Source organism: Aythya ferina, assembly GCF_964211825.1.
Source record: "Aythya ferina genome assembly, chromosome: 4".
Lineage (NCBI taxonomy): Eukaryota > Metazoa > Chordata > Aves > Anseriformes > Anatidae > Aythya > Aythya ferina.
The window spans coordinates 49,247,099-49,265,016 of record NC_140300.1 but is presented as its reverse complement, the minus strand read 5'-3'; the positions used below and the strand labels follow the sequence as shown (position 1 = coordinate 49,265,016).

At 37.3% G+C, this 17,918-nt stretch overlaps 1 protein-coding gene across 9 annotated transcripts in view; it reads left to right on the top strand.

The window, feature by feature from the left end:
- MARCHF1 (membrane associated ring-CH-type finger 1) overlaps window positions 1-17,918 on the top strand; it is a 404,383-nt gene that overhangs the window by 196,013 nt on the left and 190,452 nt on the right. Inside the window, exons 1-2 of one of the 9 annotated variants that reach the window (XM_084518152.1) lie at window positions 15,616-15,799; window positions 15,927-16,572. The exons of 6 other annotated variants lie outside the window; for them this stretch is intronic. The gene's annotated coding sequence lies outside the window, so the exon portion shown is untranslated. Of the gene's footprint in view, window positions 1-15,615; window positions 16,573-17,918 lie in introns of those variants that run through there. 2 more of the 9 variants (XM_084518147.1, XM_084518146.1) reach the window with 2 other exon arrangements.

Here is a 17,918-nt window from a genome sequence, read left to right as displayed (position 1 = left end):
TGAAATCGGAGGTGTAACTACTCTGATTACTGTAAGCATTTAATACAGAGAAAAATACTGGGAACTAATTCCTGAATTTATTAAAACCAGCAAGAGATGGATCAGGATGAAACTAACAAAATCACAAGGAAAAAAAAAAGTTATTTAACACTTAGAATTTTGAAAAAAGTTACTCAAGTGAGCACAGTAACTAAGATGTGATCTTTTCAAAGAGATGCGCCTGGTAGGAGGCTTCTTTTCTCCCAGTGAGGTAACTGCAGAGTTGCTGTAAGGCTGAATGAGAAAGTTTGGTAAGAAGTAAACCTGGTCATGCCCTAAAGACTGCTTGGTTACATCTGTATTGGTGTGTTTTCATAAGTACTGTTTATGCTGTATTTACAGTACAAGAGTGTAGTTTTATCTCCAGGGTAAGAAAGATCAGCAGAAGTAGTCCTTCAGTGAATTAATTTATGACAATTACACTGACAGGTCTACGTAGTTATTCATTTTCCTTGTCCAATTGTTTTGATACTCTACCACACTTCCTAACTTTTTAAGGGCTTTGATATCTTTTCAAATGTCTTTATTGAATCAAAGGATCTGTGTATTGAAAGTAGCGAAGTTTTCCCTATTCCCAGTAGAATGTGACAGTAGAGTAGGATAAAACAGTTAAAATAAAACATCTGCAAAATTTAATTTCCTCAGTGTTGCATCAAATTAAATTTAATTGCTGGCAAAATCAGCTAAGCTTTGATTATGCCCTTTTAAGCAGTGTTGTTTTTGTTTGTCTTATATGCTTTTTTTTTTTTTTTTTTTTTTTTGCTTATCTTTGTATCTAGAACAAAGAAAAATTTTTGCAATGTTGTTATTTTTTTGGCATTCTTATTAAGCCCTGTGTGTATTAACACTTTCCCTTCCATAAGCACTATGTGGTTTATCAAAGGCTTTGCAGTAGTTTTGGATGAGTTTGTTGACTTTGATGGTCTTTGAAAGAACAATTTTAACAAATGATTGAATGGGCAGAGAGGTGCCATTTCTTTATGCAGAGGATTTTATTTGTATCTTTCAGCACTTCATCATTTATATATTTCTTTTGTAATTACAGTTCAGAAAGTAGAGAAATCTTTCAGTAGTTCAAAAAGAGTTTTTCAGTGTTTTTGCTATGCTCTCAGCTGCTTGCAGCATCTAAATAAAGGCACTGAGAGAATTTTTCTGAAGTTCCAAAGTCACTTAAAAGCATGCAGCCAGCTGAAAATTGACAGGCTTTATTTTCCTAAAGCAAAATAATTTAGACATTTGAATTGTATGCCTAAGATAAAGCTGAAATTCTGCAATGACTTGGTTAGTATAGCTACTACATAATGAGTGGAATTCATGAGCAGAATATTTAACTGGTAGAATATTTAACAAAGTTCACAAGTATTTGTGCAGGAAAGGCTGTACTAATCATAAAGCATTGGAAAGGTTGTTTGTTGACCGTTTGGTCTGTCAATATCTCAGTGTTTCACTATTTGCTTTTATGTGTACTTTATTAGGAATCTGAGAAATACAGCAATGTGATTTTCAATTAACTTGTGTGTTTGCACTGTGAAGCACAATGTTTATTTCAATTTTGAGTTACACAGCTGTGATACATAAGATTGTCTGTCCCCTGGTATACTTTGTTTTTCTTCCTAATGGTTTCATCTCTGAACATGGTCATAATTGGCCTAATGAGTTGTTTCATGGCTCTTGTGGCCCAGATGGGTGGGAAGAGCATATGCCAGCTTTGACATCACCCCACTTGTGCACAGGCTTCGGAAACACTGCAGCTATGGCTGCCAATTACCATGATGCTGCTGAAAGTCTAAAAACCTTTTTTCCTCACCTTATTTCTAAACTATAGATAACGAAGATAATGTTTCTTGTTGAGCCACAGCAATCATATTAAAATGCCATACATGTAGGCAGTTCATTTAAGTTATCATATGATATCTTGTTGGGCAGTGAATGTAACCTTGTTTTGGAAGCGACCAAGTGGTGTGAAACTTTCACACTTCTCTTGCAGATGCTTACTCAGTTGCAGAGTAAATCTCTTCTTGGTCCGTCTGATTGCTGAGGCACTGCTGAATCTGTGAATCTAGAATTTACTGGAAACCCAGGTAACAAAGAAGGATAATGTAATTTGTTTATGTATGTACAGGTTTCTATGTGACTGGCTCAAAACACTAGCAGTTTTTCCAAAATCTTTTGGAGAGTGAAGAAAATCTTGATTTCTAGAAGCTTGCCATGTATGTCTTCAGCTGCTGCTCTGAATTGCCTTTGTTCTTCCTTTACACAGAATTGGCGGGGGGGAGCCCCAAACCCCACGCAAACAAAAACAAAGAACCAAAACCTCCAAAAGAAGCTTGTCAGGTCCAATTTGTTTTTTCTCTACCCTTTTCTACTCTTCTTGTTTCTTTTATGCCATGTTTTCAGCAGTGAAAACTGTACTTGATGTTTTTTTTTTCCATTGCATCTGCACTGTCTTCCTTGCAGTCTGTAGAGCGACACAGCCCAAGCCTGTTTCCCTGCAGTGTTAACTCCTTGCCTGGACAATTTACTGCATTTCCACAAACGGTTTTAGACATTTTTACTTTTCCCTGTGTTTGTTCCTCAGAATTAATTTTGAGTGGTCTTCTTCATTTAAGAGTTAGTTGGTGTCTTTATTTACCAGTCACAAATCTTCTGCCCTGTAGATCTACCAAAATGTTTTTCTTGTGTGGAGATTGTTTTTCTGTGATTAATATTTGGAGGAATTTTCCACAAAGAATTTTTCTCATTTTTTCTTTGTCTGTTGAGCAACATTGTAGTGACTCCCTTTGCACTTCCCAGCTCTCCAAGCACGTGTGCCAATGCCTGCTGTAATTTTCTGTGAATATTACAATTTGAATATACAGAGTTGTCAAACATATGACTAATCTTCCTTCCCCTGCAACATTTCTGTTGTGTTTTGGCATTCAGATAGACTTTTTCATCTGCGTGTAATGGGATACAATTAAGTCCACAGAATTGCTGATTTACAGCAGCCTAGTTTGGGAGGATAGTGGGGATTTTTTGATTCTACAACTCATAACAGTTGTCTGATGGGAGGATGTGAAGGTTTACCTTGGAAGCTTAGGCAGGCCTTCAGAGGAAATGCTTTGCCCCTGTGTGCATTGACCTTTAAGTAGAGAGATCTTCAGTACATGCGCTTGAAACTGAAAAAACAAATTACACTTATTGTTAGCGCACAATTGAAGTTGGGTGAAGTGGAAAATTTTTGATCTGGCATTTCTGGAACTAGTGTATTTACTTCTGGGGAGGAAGAATGAAAATTGAGCTGTGCCTCAGATTAAAATGTGAGTTCATTTGGAATCCATGCACATGGTTGGACTCGATGATTTTGAAGCTCTCCCAGCCCAGACAATTCTGTGATTTCATTGTTTTTCTCTGTGCCTATGTTTTTATTGGGTTCTAGGAGTCAATTGTGTTTTTAAGTGTAGTTTCCAATTAGGTAACAGACTGCCTTCTGGCTTTGGTTAAAAGGTGTTTAAGGTACCAGTCTGGGCTATATACTTGTAAGGCGTGTAACAGCCAACTAATCTGGTGTACGTCTCTTCCCCTGTCTTCGCTGAATGCGTTCTTCCCTTTTAACATTTCTTTTTAGTCACAGTCAACTTTAACTTGCTCATGTGATTTCAGAATAATATTGGGAAAGTGGTCTTTAATGCAACTCTAAGCTGTTCAGAACCAGGTGATAGTGGTATTATGGTGAGAGTTAAATGATAGTCTTCTGCCTTCCTTCACTTAGTGACATGAAGCAGAAAAAAAGTTAGAAAGCTGCATTCTGGAGAAAAGGAGAATTCACATTTGACTCTACTATGCTATATGATTGTAGCCCTTTAGGCCCTGTTTCTGTAAAGTGTTTTTGTAAATATGATGGTGTCTTTACCTTATGGGGACAAAATGTCTCTGCACAAACAGCTGTAGAACGCTTCAGTTGTGCATCATCTGATCAACTCTTCTGGAATTTGTGAAGTACAACCTGTTGTAAAATATTTCAGTTATGGTTGATACTTTGTGTACTGTCTGAGGAAAACGTCTAAACCTCTTTAAGCATCTTCTTTTTGATGCTGCTGAAAGTTGACTTAAGTTCATTAAAAAACACAAGTCTTTTTTTGTTTTGTTACCTTTTTCATTTTTCCTCCCTCTTTTCATTGCCTCTCCCAGCTTCACTATCAACTTTTCAGTCCACAAAGATGAAGATGGCAATGTTTGGCAATGGACAGTGGGGAAGAAGAGTCGTCAGCTCATTACGAGGATGCGCCAGTAACAGCACGTTATATGTCCTTTTCTAAAGTTTCCTAAGTATTGAACGTGAGGTGTATTTGTCTATTTCTGCCAGCTTGAAAACTGTACTTCTAAGTTACTGAGTCTCAAATTTATGTGGAAATAGTCCTGTAGGTTGTGTACTTGGAGACACATTGCCTGAATCTTAGTCATGTTTAACTAAAAAACACTGCTAATCTTTTTGATTACTTTGTCATTGAAAGGAGGCTTACAGCTGAAGAAGATGAAGTAGGCAATGCTTTCTGCCAACGAGTAATTTTATGTTTTCTCTTATAGCCAGTGATTCCCCTAGAGTTTAGACAGGCTCTTTAAGACTGTTCTGTGGATAGAGCAAACTGAGGAGATGAAATAAAGAATTCTTACCCTTTGATATAATCTAAAAAGAAAGTCTCTGCTGGCAATATATTTCATACAAAAATCGATGCATAGAGTTGTGGAAGAATAAATTGATGTCTGATTACCTAATGCTACAGATGGAGAACACAAAGAGCCTGTTCTGTTAATTCAGTGTGTGCTTCACTACTAGAAAGCTGCAGTGCTTGTTGTCAATACGTGCTAGCTGAGAACAGAAAAATATTCTCATGGCATATTGACTTCTTGTTAACTATTAGTTACTTCAAGCTCTGAAACTTTCAAAGGTTGGTGAAGTATGAGACCGGGAAAAACATTGCTTTTTAAGGCTTTCATAAGGCTGACTAATTACCATTTGTCAATAACCCATGTTTATTGTATTGTTACTGTTCCAATTTTTTTGTTTGTTTAGTTGTATAGTTTTCTGCAAAGAAACTTCTAGTTACCATGTGAAGGAGTGGATATATAGAGACAATTTTTGAAGCTCTAGAAGCTGCTGAAGAGGTGTACAGAGCAGAAGTCAAAAACTGTAGCCTAGGAGTTTATCCACTGTGGAAGTGGCTGAGAGAGTTTGAATTCTCCCCGTGCCTCCCCAGTGGTGACCATGACTTGGTATTTCTGAAATGCTGTTGTAAGTCAGAGAGATTAATGATTGATTTCTAAAAATATTTGAAAAAATGAAGATTAGAGCCTTTAGGAGTGTTTGTAAGTTAAATTGTAGTATGATTAATATTTTTCAAGATAATGGGTAAAGCGGTACTTGTTTTTAAAAGTATTGGTGGGTTAGGAGAACATTCAGATCTCTGAATACATACCTTAGGCATGTAATTCAGGAGGTGTCTTTCTTAAGGCTTTTCGTGTTACTGGGCAGTCTAATTCAAAAACTGATTTGGGACAGGAAATTAAGCCTAAAGCATTTGTTGGAGAGCCTGTCCTTCGCCCCTTGTACTACGTGGGCAAGCTATTTCTGGCTTGGTTCTGCATCGGTTTGAGCCAGGTCTTGTATCTGCTTCCCCTTGAGCAGAGGGAAGAGAGGCCAAAGCCCTGCAAACACCTGGTATGTCGGTGGTGAGAGGGGCGGTACAGAGCACTGCAGATGAATTCCCTGGCTAGCATAAAGTTGGGGGGGGGCCTCCAGAGGCAGCTGCCTTCCCTGGGCAGCTTCTCCATGGGACTCTGTGCTCTGGCTGGTAATAGTCAGCTCTGCGAGTAACAACGGCGTGATTTGCTTCATTGTTTTCAGCCTTGAAAGTCTGCTCAAATTAAAGTTGTTTTATTTCCATTCTGGTGATCTATCATACAAGTTTTCTGGAGCAAGACCTAGCAATTACATGGAACAGTAACATTATCACTGAGGTTTCTGTGAACAATGAACTACCTGTAATGCTTTGTTGCTTTCTTTTTTTTTGTGTGTGTTTTCTGCTCCTCTTTCTGGTCAGCATTTGTAGCCCAGACTGACATTGCTTTTCCAATTCCCAATTATTTTCAGTAGTTAAACTACTGACTGGAAAGATTCCTGTCTCCGTACAGTTGCCTTATTCTGCCTTAATCGATTCACATGCGCTCAGGTATTAAGCTCAGTCATGGTTAGTGCGTTGATTACTCCCAACTGCTTGGCATGATAAATAAAATAGATTAGGACTTGCTTTCAGGCAGCCTCTGTTATGCAACGGGTCTGAAAATGCTCTGATAAAGAAAGTTACTGAGCACAGAGCTGCGCTGTGCACATGGCAAGCCACTGTTCTTGCGGCGTTCGGCAGTGAAGGAGCAGAAGTTGTCTTCACATCTTTGCAGAGAGCACCTAAAGCACAGCTGTGGAGAGAGAAAACTTCATGCAACGTGCCAGCCAGCTGTGGAGCGCTTCAGAGGCCCGACAGCTTTAAGTGGGATGGAGAGACCAGGGTGATGCTTAATTCAGTTCAGATCTTTTAAACTGACTTATATAGTGTTTCTGTTCATTGGAGAGAGATTAGTGTCTGCTTCTGTTTATCTGAAGGGTAATAAATTCTCTAGGACAGCAAATCACAAGTGTTTCAAGATGCTGTGTAATGGTAACAGAGGCAAAAAGTTTTGTTTTATTGTACATGGAGAACTCTTGGAATCGTTGATCTACATCTCTTACTGCAATTTTTGTCTGATTTCCTGGCATCTGTCATAGACATTTTCAGATGTGTGAGAGTTAATCAGCTCTCAATGGGATTCTCATAGTCTAATTGTGAGATGTTTTCTTCTAATAAACTGGTTTGTTGGGGCAGTGTAATCAGCTGGTCTGTGCTAGACAAACTAGCTGAAGTGTTCTCAGAAATTGGTCGAGTTGTTTTCATTTACTTCGTGTTTGGCTTTCCTGTTAAAAAAAAAAAAATTAAGGAGGGGATTGTACTCAAAGTTACAGCTCTCTGGGTACCCATTAGCTATCTCTATGTAAGTAACATTTCTTTTAAAATAAGAATAAAAACTACTGTACGGAAGGATTAAGAGTCCTTTATGTTTTAGTTCCTGGATGGCTGTATGTAAAATACTATTAAAAAATAAAATAAAAGCATCCATCACTCCATCTTCCAATTTTGTGTTGCTTTTTAGCAATGGAAAGGTTTCATGTCTCATGGAAAGACAAATACTAGAGGTCTGTCTTTTCAGTAGCATCTTATTTGTCTTAGGTTTCAATTTCCTTTCTTCTCCATTGATCAAGTTTCTTCAAAGGATTTGTTCATTCTCAGCCAACAAAGGTTCTGTCAAATAGGTGCTTGTAGTCTTGACTACTCTGTCGTCCCTGTTATTTATCTCTGAAACATTTCTTAGGTGAGATGGATTCTGTTGCTACTTCCATATTCAGCTGCCAAAACTCTTTCCTGCCCTGTCTCCCCCTCTGTTCTTCACAGGCATTGTTATCACCACAAAATGTCACAAATCCTCTGTAGTAGTCAGTGGGGGAAAGAGAGGTTTTATGGCAAATTCCAGGGGCTTCTCAGAGGCTTCAGATGTTCTTGTGTTCTTACAGTCAGGGTTTGGTGATATTCCTTGGAATTGTGAATGCTCATTTTTGGTGCTCTGATGTTAATCAAACACAAAGCCTTGGTGTTGGGGAATTTTGACTTTTGTGATTTGGATTAATTGCCCAATGAAACACATGAAAGTTACAGTAATGCACGGCTCTTTACAAAAAGTACATCATAATCCAGTTTGCCATTAAATTAGGAATGTTACAAATATGGAGAATCCCCTCACGATTTAAAATTAATTAAAAATGGGAATGACTTTTTTCACTCAAAACATTCCAATAAGTTGATAGTGCTTTAATGCAAATGACAGTACTTGCTGTGAAAGCACAGGAGAAGCAGATTCTGGGAAGTGTGGCTGTTAGAGAGGCAGGTTGTGAGGTGTGTAAATGAGGCCAGCCTGCTGTGGAGAGAGAATTTGTAGTACAATTAATTATACCACAAAAATGTGAGTGTTAGCTGCTTGGGCTGGCTATGGCAAGTGGATACAAGGCAAGGCAAATAAATTTGGGCGTATAGATGCTGCAGCAGCTAAAGGGAAGAGGTTTCACAGTTCTGGTCTAACTAGATAAAGAAAAGCAGGAGGAAAATGTAGTTTTCGAGACAAGCTGACAAAGGGATGAGTGTTTTAGTAGCAAGAGTGGCAGAGGTTAGACTTAAAAGAAAGAAGTGGTAGGGTTTAGTGAAAGACTAAATGCAGAGGAAGGAAGAAAGGTGATAAAAGCTGAGACAAAACCTGAGAATCCGGGGAGTGCTGTCAGGGAAGATGCCGGGGTTGTCTACTGAAAATGTATGGATGGAGATATTTAAGAGCTCAAATACTACATGGTTAGACAGCTGAGAGAAATCCCTGCTTTTTATTTTCGGCATTATTACCTGTGGGGAAAACTGCTGAAAAGTTCATGTTGTGCATTCTCAAGCTGGTAAAAGTTGCTGTAGCTTCTGATTCCGTGGAATATAGTTGAGCGTAGATGTTATTCTGAACTTTTATTCAGAGCATTCAGTCAGTGGGGGAATTGGTTTTACTACCATTTAACTGCATGTGCTAAAAAGATTGCTAGTTCAGTAGCTAATATCCAAATAATAATGATGTTGGACTGCAGTCCAAGGTAAGTATGGTTTGAGTACAGAACAAAAAGCAGTGGAGTGACGTGAAGCTGCAGAGCTATCTGGTTCTGGTCTGCTTGCCAGATGAAGTTGCCTATATACAATAATACTTCCAGTCCTTGTAAATGGCTTTTCTTTGTACCTTGTTTCACTTGGCTGTCTTATGTGAATATTTCAGGTCTGTGTTGCTCTTTCTGGAGTTAAATGGAAACTTAGTTTGAAAGCAGAGAATGCATTAATCACCTTGCAGTCAGTTTTGTTCCCCCTCTTTTTATTAAAATCAGATATGAAACCCAGTTAGTGTTTCTAAGTGTTATGAGTATTTCTAAATGAAGTAGTTGATAGTGCTTTTAAAATTCTGAGACTAAACTGCCACCTATTTAAAAACAGATACAGAAACTGGAGAGGTCTACATATCAGGAAAATGGCAAGCAAATAAAGCTACAACAAAATTCAATCAGGTAAAATGTTTTATGGATGTTATGAAAAGGAAAAATGCTAGTTTTCAAGGAAAACTACATCCTTCTAAATGTAAGGATGATAGGCTCGCAGTAAAAGAACACATGAAATGGATGTGAATAACTTTGTGATACATCATCTTTATGATGTATGATATTTATTTTCATAGGGGTAACTTCCAAATTTTTACGATTTTGTGTAGGTGTCACATATTCTACATATTGTTTTTGGTGTGCTAAGCTAATGAAAATTTCTACACTGTCATCCCAAACACTGTTGATAAAGGCCCTTGAGAAAATGACTAATTAATAACAGACAGGCAATAGACTAGTTAGAAATAATAATTGAATCAGAGCATACATACTGCAAGTTAATTAGTTAATGCCATTAATAAAAATAGGGGCCAGGACCTGCATCCCAATCCTGGATTTTGCTGTTTTCTGAAGATCCTGCTATTTTCAATTTGTGTCAAAATGTGGTATTTGAATGTCTGGCACCGGATAACTTTTTTTTGGTGTGTATATATTTTCTATTAGGTGAGGATATACTCATCTAGTAAAGACTGTATCAGTTTAAAATTTCATAATATTAGTATTTGGAGGTTATATTAAAGATTAAGAAAGTAGATGCATATAATACTGATTTTTAACTCTATAATGCATGTAACTCAGATCAATTTAATATCAGTCTAATTCAAATTGTTTAATGAATGTCGCATTACATAAGAATGCCTAGGAAATTACTGAAGCTACAAATCAGAGGTGTAGGCCTTTATTTACCTACTGTCTGGTTCATGGACTGAACTTTAAATACACGTTGAAAATCATAGCTCCTTACTTAAAAAACACATCTGTAAACCCATTTGCAAAACCCATCCTGAAAACAGTAATTCTCCAATATGATTGTTGTTTCTTTTCCAATTATGCAATTTATAATCTTATTTTTTCTACTTTGTGGCACTTTTTATAATTGCTTCTTTAAAAAAAAAAAAAAAAGTTTTTTGCAGTGAATCTTGTACATCACATTCTATTAGAAGAAAACCTGTTTTTTTTTACCTGGCTTTATTTAAATTGCTCAAGTGGAGAAAGATGATCAACAGCAGTGGTGATAAAATACAATATTGATGCAAACAGAAGGCTGAAGTTTATTTCATGTAGCAAAAATAATATTATTCTGCGTATCATAAAGATCTTAAAGATTTTTTTGGGCAAAGCATTGCAGTGCAACCTGGAAGGATATTATTTGTCATGTTGTCTTTTTTTTTTAGCTAAAACGTTAAATGTGTATACTGTGCAATGGTGGGCTTGGAAAATGCTTGATTTTTTTTTTCTAAATTGCATACAGAGGAACCTTTATACAGAAAAAAATGTTTTTTTTTTTTTTTTTTTTAATAAAGATATTGAATACGTAAGCTATGAATTCTGCACAATGTTGGATGTATTCTGCATAATACATTAATCTCTTTTCTGAAATTGCCATTCTAAAATAAGTCACGCACACAAATCTAGTTGGCCTTTGGGGTAAAGGTCAAACAGATGATCATTTCCACAGATGGTTACAGTTTTTGTTTTCATCTCTATATGAAGCCATTAGTTAAATGGAAATTTTCACTTGGCAGAATTGCGGCAACAGATCTAGCGCAGAGATGCTCATTCCAAAAAACACTGAATCTGTCTTTTAAAGCATGAGTTGAACATTGCTTACATGCTATAAATGTATTTGAAGAAGTACATTCAAAACCATTCAATTTCCAAGTAAAGCTTCACACAAAAAAGTAGCAACTTCTACTTTTCCAAGCAAAAGTCCATTTTTTGAAGTGTTCAGTGAGCATGCGCTCTGTTGATTGTTTGGTTTCTTAGGAACACCTCAAATTTGCTGTAGTTAGTAATGAGTAATGACTCAATTGCTGCTACATCTTCCTGGTGTGTGTGTCTGCACGTGCGCACATAAATCTCTAAAATCTCAGTGATATAAATGGCCTGATATGGATGCTATTTATGGCTTCTTTGGGAATAAATTGTACTTCTCCTTAAGTTGATGGGAGTCTAAATGCTAGTGTACTTGTAGATTAATCAAAATAAATGTTTGGCTGTTTTTTCAATACTGAATTTGATTGTTCTGTTATTTGTTTGACCAGTTGTCTCAAGAATGCAGTAATGAAAACTAATCACGATAAGCTTTGGTACATGTAAGACCCGAAATTTACACTGAAAACTAGAGCTGGATTATCCAGGTGTTTTGAAGGTAATGAAGTTAGTTGACAGTCTCATTCATATTAATATGATAATGACAAGCCATATGCACAGAAGGAAACATTATGCTAATGTTACATTAGTATAGATTTTTACAGCTGCACTATCACTTTGAATTTTAGTTTTCCAGTTAGCAATTTTGACCTGTTTCCACCAAAGGAAATGGAGCTCAAGTTCTGATTTGTAACTGTTCTATTTAAGTTATATGTAATGTATAAGTGAAAGGACACAAGAACATATCTTAGCATATGGGACTAAATATTTTGATTTTAGTAACTACTAAAACCATTGGTTACTTGCAGCCTCTGGAGGAGCAAACATGTTATATGAAAAGAAATATCTTAGGATGTAAACAATTTTTTGATGGTACAGATTTTGTACAGTAATACTTCTTAGAGTAGCTTAAAACCTGTTCATGTGCATTTATGAGGGAGATAGACATCTTTATGATAATCTTGGAGATAACCTACATTGTATAGGGCTGTTTCGTATCCCTTTTCAAGGGCTGAATATCATCCAGAGGAAATAGCCCTTATTTGTGCTGGAATTAAAGGCAGCCTGAGCAAGATGCTGAAAGCTTAGCAGAAAAAAATCTCAGTGTTTTCTCTTGCTGTCATGCCTCCTTTTATATGCATTACATATACCTGAACTTTTTGTATATTTATAATTTTTTTATATTTATGCCTATCATATGTATCCTCACACACAACCTTACAGAAATAGAGTACATAGGGTCATTTATTTGTTAAATTCAAAGGTTGTTGTCAATATCTTTGATATTAAGAAATAAGGATACACCACAGGGGGATGTACCTCAGCAGTACTGGGTGTGCTGGCAACATTGCTGGCCCAATTCACACCTTAGTAAAGTTCATCAAAGGTTATTGGTCCAGCATACTTTTGACCGTGATTCCCAGGGTAGGAATGATTACTGCCTTACAATTTGTCTTCTTACAATAAAAAAGCTTTAAAGAAAAATCACTTAATCAGAATACAGAAGATCTGTAGTACGATTTCAGGGTAGTTAGGATTCTTTGAATGAGTTTCTTGAAGGGCTTGAAAATGACTCTACTTACTCATTGAACTCAATTCTTCTGGGCAATTGATGAAGGATGACTACGCTGTAGCTATTTTAGGTAGTACTTAGAGAAATGAGTGTCAGGTGTGTAACCACCTAGTATACCAGAAGGGAAGAAATTCTGGCCTCTGATGAGAAACCATCATGTCAAACTAGAGTATGGTGATTCTTTTCAAATACATGCATGTATGTGTATTTTGAATGGACTTCTGTACGCACATAATTCTATGACAAATTTTGTTTCAAGACTCATCATGTAGCTGATTAATTGCTTTAAGTGTGTTGAAGATATGTAAAAATCCATAACTTCCCATATTTGAGAAGCGGGATGACTTGGAGGAGGAAAACAGGGGAGAAGGCAGGTAGCAGAAGGCTAATTCTTGCAGTGTAACTTTAAATGTCAAGTATTTCATCTAGCTGTCAGAAAGATTTTCTTCAGTGTAGAGTCAATATTAAGTTTTGACAAGTTGTTAGATTGGGGATTGAGAAGAAGACAAAAAGGATGAATCAGAAACTTACAATGTTCAAGAAATCATCTGTGTTAGCATCACCAGTAGTCTACTTTAAGATGCTGCTTACCTCCATTCCCCCAAATCGTTATGGGCATATGAAACAGCTAAGCCTCCGCTAATGAGTTTGATGATTTGTCAAAGTAGTTGTTCCATGGTAGAATTGTTGGCACTTCCCCCATATGTGCATAGCTTCTGTTGCTCAACTAGTTCAGTGTGAATGGGTTTAAAATCCTTACCAAGGAGATGAAAGGAGGAGGCATCACAAACACTTGCATATCATTGATAGATAGATCCTCTGTTTTTAATCTTTTACTACAAAATCATATTTTACTGATCCCGTAGAGCAGTTCTGAATGAAATATATTGTGTATGAAGTCTATGTGCTGGCTTAATTTGTATAATAATATAAAGATTATTCATTACAGAAGTACCTTCTAACTTGTCAAATACCTGTTCCCTGAAGATTAGAGGTTAGGTTAATTAGCACATCTGGAATTGATTTACATTTGCAATACTAACCTGATTCAATTTGCTTGACTTAATAGAAATGAGTGATAGAGGTTCAGGATCCTGTTGTAGGAATGAGTAGTAATTTTAAAGAGGTGCTGTAAGGATTAGCAAGCTATTTTTATTTTAAATGGCTGAAGGTAAAACTGTTGACTCTAATTACATAATGGGAGTTTTTCATTCTAATGTTTCTATGCATAAAACAGATTTCTTCCTCTTCTAACACATAGGTTTAGAGTTGCTATTCCCGAAGAATCCCAAAAGGCAGCAAATGGCAGAACGTTTCTGTTGCTGGTGACTGACTTCATTTGTCACTCAGTCCCAGGAGACCTGCAGTACAGTGTTCGCAGGAAGATGATGAATGAAAGGTTCTGACCACCCGCTCTCCACAGTTCTTATGTCTGAATGGTTCCCAGGCTGTGTGCTGAAGCAGGACTCTAGCCAAGAAGAAAGATAAGCTTTTGGGCTACAGAGTCTTTCCAAAGACCTTCTTAACTGTAACAATTTATGGAATGTGTTAAAAGCTGGAAAGCCTCACAAAGTTTAATTATTCACTTTAATTCAAGCATTCCAACTGTATTTATATGCATATATGACATTGTGTATCCAATAAGCAATACATTTAAAAATGATGGAAATTCTGCCATGACTAACCTACATATAAAGGTTTGCTAAAATGTGAAATTTGCTTTCCAAAGGAAACTAATATTAAAAAAAAAAAAAAAAAAGTTTATATAAATCAGTTATAAAATGAGTTTATATAAACTTATTTTCCAGCAAATTGATTCAAAACATCTTTCTAATATTATATGTTATTAATAAATGAATGGATATATTCTAAGGTTAGAACATCAGGATTTTTGTGCTATAATTTTTTTTGTGATCTCTGCTTATAGTGTAGAGAACCATTGTTCTATCCTTAAGAGCAGCTCCATTATGTTATAAATGCATTCATTCTGGTATATCAGGAACTGGGTAACAGATCTGTGGAAATGTATGTGTGTGAAGCTTCAGGTGTTTCATGTTAGATAGTATTTATAAAATGAGGTCATTCACTTTGGGTGTCAAGTGTTCCAGTTTCATTTAGAAATCATAACAGGCATTTTTTTTTCTGGGTCTCCAATATCCCAAATGAGTGCCTGATCTGTAGAATTTTGTCTAGTATGTCAAGCTGTGGTTTTGAACAAAATTCTGTCTTGGCTATGAAAAATTTCCTGATTAAAGCCTTATCACAGTTGATATGTTGGCTTAGAATGGCTGTGCTGTGGTGCAGCTCTGGCAGACAGCTCAGCAGGCCCAAGTCACTTGTCCACCCTCCCCAGGTGGGATGGGGAGAGAAAGGGAGAGGTAACAGTGCGAGAGCTCAGGGGCTGAGGCAAGGACAGCTTGGTGGGGAAGGCAGAAGCTGTGCAAAGCAAAGCCCGACCGGGCCCCACTGACTGCTTCCCCCCGGCAGGCAGGTGCCAGCCGCTGCAAACCAGCAGAGCTCCTCACATGGGGCAGCTTCTCGGGGAGACAAATAGCATTGTTCCCAATGTCCCCCTTCCTCCTCCTTTGCCCCAGCTGCTATCGCTGAGTGTGACGCCGGGGTGGTGTGGGACAGCCCCCTGGGGCCCCTCGCTGGCAGGGCAGCGTGAGGAGCTGGAAAGGCCTTGCCTCTGGGCCAGTGCAGCTCTGCAACAGCTGAAAACATTGGGGTGTGATCAGTACTTTCACTGTAAGCCCAAAACACAGAACCATACCAGTTATGATTAAGGAAATTAATTCTGTCCCAGCTAAAAGCAGCAGGACAAGCTGGTGTTTTCCAGTAAGATATAAATGCAGGGGGAATTCTCACTTGACTGTCTGGGAATTTAAATTATAATTAAGATGGATGACTGGATGATTAGAATTGGTATGGAGTGCACACATGTATGATCGACCCATAAATGTGAATTTTAAAGCAGGAAAAGATCTTTTTCCCATACACTTGATTTTTTTTTTTTTTTTTTTGTATTATCTCATCTCAAAATAGAATCCTAAAGAGCGTTTGGATTTGAGCAAGTCAGTACTTTTTAAAATACGAAATTCTGATTAAATTTTAATTCAAGAACTGCTCTTAGACAAACAATCCATCTTATCCAGCTTCAACCAGTGACTAGTATGGATGCTTAACGGGGAGAATGTGAGGAGCAAGTGAAATGCAACCCTTCCTCATATAGTTCGTCAGTAAGTTTTTAGCATCTTTTTAGTATACAGACCTCATTGAGAGGCTTACATCCAAGTCACTGTATCTAGTAATGATAACTAACTTATCCTTCATGTATTTGATTCATCTACTCATGAATTCTTTCAGATATTTGTTCTGTTCTTCTATGGTGATAAGTTATATGGCGTGATTGTCATCTATGAAATGAAAGAATTGTTTTAGTTCTTACCCTGCTGTGCAGTTATTCCACCAGAAGTTCACTGGCTCTTACGCTGTGAAAGGTGGTTTGGGTATGGACCAAAGGGGCAGTTGAGTTTAAGCAAAGCTCCTGAGCCAAGCAGAGATGCTGCTGCAAAACCTTATCACAGCTCTTCCACAGCTTCAGAGCTTACCAACCCAAGGTATGTACCTGTCTCATAGCAAAGCCGGCCCTGAACAAGGGCATCCCAGTGGGGGTGAAGGGGAGGATGCAGAACAGAATTAGGGAGAAGGATGGCTAGAGGCTTGTCAAGGCATTGGGAGCTTGGGAGTGTGCTCTGGGTCCTGCCAATGTGACAGAGACCAGGAGCAGCCACAGCAGGACGAAGATGGACCTAGGGAACAGCTTTTGTCTGGGAGAAGTTATGTAATGGAACATCAGTTTGATATAATGGACCAGGAACCTTGTGAAATGTATAGGGAGAAACTCTTCTCAACTCCTTCTCTAGCTACTACTGGAGGCTGCAGTACTAGCCTAAAGGAGTGAAGGAATTGATAACTCTGCATATAACACGGGGAAGAAAACATGCTTCTGGTAAGAATATGGGGAAGAGGAGAAAAAAGGAAGCCCTTAGAACTTAAAAGCATGAGCCAAAAGGGAAATTGTCCAAGTAAATGGGATTACCATTTTTAAAGACTGGATGTTGTATGGTTACTCACTGGAATCTGAGAGAGCTGGTGTGCCATCCACAGGCTGAAAAGGGGTGGCTTGAGACTGCATATTTCTCCACGTGGAAAAAGGTGCTTTGGTTGCCTTCATTTGACTGCAGAGCAGTCCCTTTCAGGGAAAAACTTGGGCAAGGGGGCGATTTCGCTGTTGAGTTAATGGCTTTCTTTGCTGGTATCACCCAGATAGCTGAACTGCTGTTCTGTAATCAGTGAAGCAAACGAGTTGTAAAATACATCACATTTAAAAGGTAATTCTAAATGCAAGGAAATCAGCTTGTAGTCATTACTGCATCCTGTGGATCATCTTTAATTAAAACGGTTATACTTTCAAATTGTTCAAGGCTTACTAAGTTGGTGACTTGCACAGAGTTTTGTGATAGAGTAATGTGGTTTGGAAAGAGGAAGAAAGCGTAGAAGGAATAATTTTTCCCATTAAAAAAAAAAAAGTTCTGCAATCAGCAGGTTGTTCAAATTGTATTTCAGTCTCTAAAATGTTGAGCTCACAGAAGTCTCACTGCTACTAATGTTTCTAATATTTTCTGCGTCATATAATTATCCCTGCCTACAGTTTTAAGAAGGTGGCAATTCTTGGCTGGCAGTACCAGTGCATTCTCATCTCTCTTTAATCACATTTCCAACAAATTTTTGAAGAATGTATCCTGATTCATATTCACAAGCTGTTTGTTATGTTTCAAACATGAAAATTGTTTGTGGGTGGAATACTTCTTTTATTGTGCATGTGTTTCAGAAATCATCTGTCATCTGATTTAAACTTCAATTTAGTCAGCACAGCATCTCAATTTAGAGAAAATTGGACTCCATTATAAAATACAATTGCAATAGGATTATGGTTTTATGGTAATGTATGTAATTTATCACTTTTATTATTATGCAACAGATTGTAGAGTAATGTTTTGACTTACTCTTTTAAAATTGCTTTGGAACATTAAAATGATAATATTACACTTTTGTGCTTTTTCTCTCTTTTTTTTTCTCCAAAATTTTAAAGAGAGATACAGTAGCCTGAATTTCCTAGATGGCATAAGGAATTTTCAAAATGTTTTTGTTACTATGAAGACAGATAAACAGGGGTACAGTGTTAGAACAAAAAGTTAAAGGGATGTTTATTCAGGAATGACATTAAGATCTTTGAATTAAGTTATTGAATTCCAACTATTTTTATTCAACACAATCCGGTTCTTTGCAGCATGG